Consider the following 6,521-nt stretch of genomic DNA (forward strand, 5'->3'; position numbering starts at 1 on the left):
AAAAAGAAACGAAATTGAGTTATTTGTAGTGAGGTGGGTGGACCTAGAGTCTGTCATACAGAGTGAAGTCAGAAAGAGAAAAACAAATACTATATGCTAACGCATATATATGGAATCTAAAAAAAAAAAAAAAAAGGTTCTGATGAACCTAGTTTCAGGGCAGGAATAAAGATGTAGACATTGAGAATGTACTTGAGGACATGGAGTGGTAGGGGGAAGCTGGGGCGAAGTGAGAGTAGCACTGACATATATACACTACTGAATGTAAAATAGTTAGCTAGTGGGAAGCAGCAGCATAGCACAGGGAGATCAGTTTGGTGTTTTGTGATGATCTAGAAGTGTGGGATAGGGAGGGTGGGAGGGAGATGCAAGAGGGAGGGCACATGGGGACATATGTATGCATATGGCTGATTCACTTTGTTGTACAACAGAAACTAACACAGTACTATGAAGCAATTATACTCCAATAAAGAGCTATTAAAGAAAAAAAAAGAATACATTTGTATAATAATGTTTCACTCCAAATAAGGTGAATGCAGGAAGCAAACTAGTAGTTGAAATATTACTGCCTAGTTTCTTTCTGTTTTTTTTTTCTTTTTAAATTATAATGATATTTTATTTTAAATAGTCACAACATCTGACACTTCAAAAAAAGATACCACTAATAAATAACAAAAGTGGAAACATCAAAGTTACAACAGACAATGTTTAGCTGAGAATCACTTCAACAGAGTAAGGCTCTAAAGATATCAGACAAACCAATACTTGTTTGGAATAAGGTGTACAACTTTCTTACTGTATAGGCTTACAGACAAGGTCCTGGTTCCACGTGGTCAAGGTTACAGTCATAAAACCTAAAGTTTTAGCACAGTTGTGCTTCAGACTAAATTTTCAACAGTTGTACTTGTCTACACAGGATGTTATGGACTGCCCCCTGCAAAAAATTACAACTTGAAAGATTTCTTTCAAGCATTACCGGTATCCAATATGTATACATTCTTAACATTTCTGAAAAGAGAGCAAAATTAATAGGTGCTGGTATTAACATCTGACATCTCAGGTTTTATGACTGACAAGTCTTAATGCTCCTAGACTTTGGGGTGTACAAGGTAGCAGTATTTTAAATTTAAGTAGAATGTGGGGAAAATTAGGATCAAATGGGCATTCATTTCTTGACTGTAGTGCCATTAGCCCTCAATTAACTCTTTATAGGGAATGGTTAAGCCATCAAAAACGAAACCAGTAGTTTTTATATTAAAATGCTTCTCCATACTAGTAACACTTTGAAGTCACTGAAAACTAAGTATTTACCTTGAAATGAACTGACAGACAGAACAAAAACAAATTATGAAAAATGCTAATCACCTAAATGGATCCATGTCCACTCTTTGTGTCTACTTCATACATTCTACCCACCCACACTCCAAAAAAGGTTCAGGTTATTACGTCCCAAAGTAATCTATTCCTGAATTACTTTTAAAGAGACAAACTGCTCTGTAGTGTATAAGCTACTTAGGTCTACACATTCTAGAATGATGCACTTCCATTGTCCTAGCTCTCAAATTTGGAAATCTCCTCAGGTTCAGTCTCCTTTTAAAAACCTTTCCAAATAAACATAATTAGAACTTGTGATCTCTAGATTCAAAGACAGTAAAGGTTATATGACACCTCCGTTTTTTTGGATTAAATAAAAGCCACAGGATTCTGAGTGGCTAAAAACTAAATCTGAATTATTTGTGTCTGCATTGAGTAAACATATTTTTAAGTTCATTCTGCTGGACCTCATTAACTACTTCAGGTTCTGCAGGGCTCTTCTGAACCTTTGCCATGGCAAAGCTTATCCCCTGGGTTAATCCAGCTTGGGTAATATTAGCAACCTGGACTGTGGAACTTCGAATCTTTGCAAAGGGAAAGACTGCTCTGCTGCTACAGCTCGCTGAAGGAGAAGGAGTTACGTGAAGCCCTCTCTCAAGTTCAGGTGTGCCAGATTCGGAGCCGGGGGTCTTTTGAGATACAACTGAATGCACTGGTTCAACTGACAAAAGCTGTGGGCCTGTTGCAGAAAAAGACACATCTAATTGAGATGGTCGAGAAGGTATCTGTTCCATTGATTCAAATTGAGTTTCTTCGTTAGAAACTTGATTGGTCATTTGATTTCCTTCCTCACTAGCCTGAGAAACAGACCTGGTTTCTGATAGCTGGGTCATTTTGTTTTGTGCATCTTGAACAAATCTGTGGCAATAAATATCCACGGGCTTGGCAAAGCCAGTCAATGTCGTTTATGTTGTCAGCAGAAGGACTTTTCTTCAGAGAAGACTCAGCCTTTTCCAAGCCCACTTTCATGAGCAATTGTAACCTCTGAAGGAACATGAATGCTAAAAACAGTGTTGCTAATAGACTGGGATCGACTGCCTAATCGACGTATTGAAGCAATAACACCACAGCTAGGAAGCACATAGTCTACTGGCCCTGCATTCTCTAAAGAGTTAGCTAGCTGCCTGTTTTCATCAGACTTGGAATTTGTAAGGAATTCATCAGAGAGGTATGAGTCATTATCTGAAGACATTTCCCCATCTGACTGCCTGGGCTTTATTATCCATCATACTAGTGTTTTCCATGGTTTCAAGACTACTATCTGATTCCCAAAGATTTACTTTAAGTTTGGTTTTAGAGAGTTAACTTTCATTTCAGGTTTTGTAAAGTTCCCTAGCTTTTGTAGATTGCCAATATTTATATTGGATTTGGTCTGTTTCACTTTTTGATTTAGAGATGAAAATTTGCTCATTAAGTTTTTTTTTTCCCTGGGCCAAAGAGCCTTGGTTTTGAGATCTGATGCCAATGATGTCTTCATGAGGCTTACTGCTCTTCCTCTCAAGCTTTCTCTCTGTTTTAGGTACATCTAACCCCATGGCTTGCTTGGTGATCTGCAGCATCTCTGCAGTGCACTGAAGAGTATCTTTTCCATCCTCTGCTAGATTGCACACTACAGATCTCAGGGTGTGGAAATAGCCACTTGCTTCTTTATATCTGTAGTGCAGTCACATGCAGGAGAACCTTGTCTTACCAAAAAGAGTGGGTTCAGGACCTATTTCAATTTTTTCCAGGTCTTCTGGACCTAGTCGTTGATACTGGTTTACTTTGTCAACTTCATCGTCATAATAGGCTACGTAGTAGGCAGAGTTAGAAAGCAGCAACAGCATATCCACATCGCTGTGAGAAGCATCAATGAGGGTGCACTCTTAAAACTGCTGCTTGAGCCAAGCTATAAAAATTACCTCACGACACGTATTTTAATATGAAATAAATTCTAAACCTACTAATTAGTGTTACTTTATCCTAGCTTCTACTTTGACATTAATATTTGCATCGGTCAAACATGATCTCAGTCAAAAGCATTTTGTCCAGAACGAAAAGCACTTGGCACGTAACAGGCAGTCGAGAACAATCTCAGCCCTCCCTTCCCCGCCCCGCATCTTTACCGAAGTATAAGCTGCAGTAAATAGTTAATTTCCCTCCCCGCCACCCTCCACCCCACTTAAACAGAAAAAATCCCAAAAAACAAAAAACCCACACTTTTTTTTTTAAACACGGACAAGAAAAAAAAGAAAACCGCTTTCAGGGCTTCCCGGCCACGCCTGCAGCTGGGAAGCAAGGGCTGCGCTCCTCGTTTTTCTCTTCCCGCCGGTCAGGCATCCCCTCCTTCCACACGATGAACACGAACCGCATGCAGCCTCGCCACCGCCACAATGGTCGCGTAAAACCCACCGTCATCAGGGACATTAACAGGAGGCTTTGGAAAACAGTAATTTACAGGACAAATACAACCCCACGGGAACTTTAACCGTAAGTCCTGCAAAAGGGAGAAAAGTCTTGAAAGTCTTCGCCAGGCTGCCTGCCTTCGGGCTGGGGCTCGGCAGCGTTGCCCATGGCTTTCGCCGGCCGCTGGGCGGTCGGACGTTGCCTCGCGTCAGTCTGTCCGTCCGTCCGTCCGTCCGTCCGTCCACCAGGCCACTCTCAGTCAGAGCCGCCTGCACCAGAGCTGACACCTGAAGCGACTTCGGAGACTGGGGGCAACTGCCTCTCTCTCTTTTTTTTAATTGAAGTATAGTTGATTTACAACGTTGTGTTAGTTTCAGGTGTACAACATAGTGATTTAGTTACACACACACAAATATATATATTCTTTTTCAGATTCTTTTCCATTGTAGGTTATTAAAAGATATTGAATATAGTTCTCTGTGCTATATATTTATTTCATTTATTTTATACATACATTTAGTTCATTTATTTTATTTGTGGTGGTGTGTATCCGTTAATCCCCAACTCCTAATTTATCCCTCCCCCATTTCCCTGTTGGTAACCATAAATTTGTTTTTATGTCTGTGAGTCTGTTTCTGTTTTGTAAATAAGTTCACTTGTATCATTTTGTTTAGATTCCACATATAAGCAATATCATATGAACTTTGTCTTTTTCTGTCTGACTTACTTCACTTAATATGATAGTCTCTAGGTCCATCCACGTTGCTGCAAATGGCATTATTTCATTCTTTTTTATGGCTGAGTAATATTCCATTGTATACATGTACCACATCTTTTTATCCATTTTTATGTCGATGGACATTTAGGTTGCTTCCATGTCTTGGCTATTGTAAATAGTGCTGCTGTATACATTAGGGTGCATGTATCTTTGATTTAGAGTTTTCTCTGGATATATGCCCAGGGGTAGGATTGCTGGATCATATGGTAACTCTATTTTTAATTCTTTTAAGGAACCTCCATACTGTTCTCCATAGTGGCTAGTGCCTAGCCTCTTTTAATAAAAATTAGCTGATATTTTTGAGCCCTTAGTATGTGTTAGTCACTGTTCTGAGAGTTTAACATGCAATCTCACTTCATCTTCACAAGGGCTTTTTGAGGAAGGTATAGTCTTAAGCTCCATTTTACAGATGGAAAACTAGGGAGTACAGATGCTATTTGCCCAGAGCCCCACATTTAGGGAGTGATGGGCTGGGGTTCAATCCAGGCAGTCAGCCAACAGAAACTATACTATTAACTAGAGATTTCTGTGAGTCCCTGAATGTAGGCATATGGGCAGTTCTGTACACCATGATGTGACTTGATGGGCTGAGTGAAGGCCACCTGCCCATAACTTTCTCCCTGTGCAAGTGTCATGATGTTTCAAATCCACCGTATTGGTTTCCTAGGGCTCCCATAACAAATTACCACAATCTTGGCAGCTTAAAACACATTTGTTCTTTCATAGTTCTGGAGGATAGAATTTGGAAATCAGATGTCATTCGGGGCATACTTCCTCTGAAGGCTCCAGGGGACTTTCTTGTCTTTTCTACCTTCTGATGGCCCCTGGTGTTCTCTGACTTATAACACCATCACTCAGTCTCTGCCTCCATCTTCACATGACCCTCTTCTCTGTCTTCTCTTCTTCCTCTAAGGCACCAGTCATTGGATTTAGGGCCCACCCTAAATCTAGGATGGTTTTGTCTCAAAATCCTTAAATATTTATATCTGCAAAGACCTTATTTCCAAATAAGGTCACAGGACATTACACTCACCACTTAAGATATATTCTTTTAGATTTAGAATCACTCTGTCCAGAGTCCAATTTTAACAATCAAAAAGTAGGAAAGACTTTTTGTGAATGGATGTGTTTTGGGGTCATTTATTCTGGGGCTACAGCAACCAGGAATCTTGAAAGAAGACAGGAAGTGAAGATGAGACACAAAAAAGGGCAGATGAGAGGGAAGGAATTGAACACAAATTTCAGTTTATTTGTAGTTTGGATAAAGGATTTGCTGAGAGTATATTCTCCTGAGTGGCCTTCATAGAAGGGGATAGAAGAGTCAGTCAACCACCCAGTGAAAACCTCTGTCTACCAGTTTTCTAACATGAGCTCTAACTCGCACTGGGGCCTGCATAATTTTTTGAAACTGTATTCAGAAGTACAGATTGTTAATCTCACTTGCAGCAACAAAAACAATTTCTAATTGCATAGAAAGCAAACTGCCACCAGCAAGGCAAGTCCACTGCCCCCTCATTTTATGGAACGTGTAAATTGTCTCTGTTACTCTTAAACCTCCAAAACGTCAGTTTTCAGAATCCATCTGGCTCTCTCCATGAATATTTTTTTGGAGCATTTTAGGAAAAGCACTGCTCAATGACTAAGAAAGGATAGTACTGAACATGAGACCAAAACCATATCCCACTGAGATCTCAGTGACCGAAGGCCAGCCTTTTACGTCTCATTGCCTCGGTCTCTCCATGAGCCAATTTACCTCCCAGGGATCCTGTGAGGATTACAGATACACATTTAGACAAAAGCAGGCAACCTCAATGCCAAGAACGTGTAGGGAGCTCTGTGTGTAGTTGTGTGACTAACTGCGTATATGTGCCACGGTGGGAGGCGTTACCATCTTTCTAAACAGGCAGGGGTTTGTACATGTCTAAGAAGCAGGTCTTGTGTAGTAAAATATCACCAGTGCCCTCATCCTTGTACTATACAAGAA

At 40.3% G+C, this 6,521-nt stretch overlaps 1 pseudogene; it reads right to left on the bottom strand.

The window, feature by feature from the left end:
- Positions 1-1,730: 1,730 nt before the first annotated feature.
- On the bottom strand, positions 1,731-3,290 carry LOC137776217 (phosphatidylinositide phosphatase SAC2 pseudogene; annotated as a pseudogene).
- Between the last annotated feature and the right edge of the window lie 3,231 nt (positions 3,291-6,521).

Source organism: Eschrichtius robustus, chromosome 14 (genome assembly GCF_028021215.1).
Source record: "Eschrichtius robustus isolate mEscRob2 chromosome 14, mEscRob2.pri, whole genome shotgun sequence".
In the NCBI taxonomy this organism is placed as follows: domain Eukaryota; kingdom Metazoa; phylum Chordata; class Mammalia; order Artiodactyla; family Eschrichtiidae; genus Eschrichtius; species Eschrichtius robustus.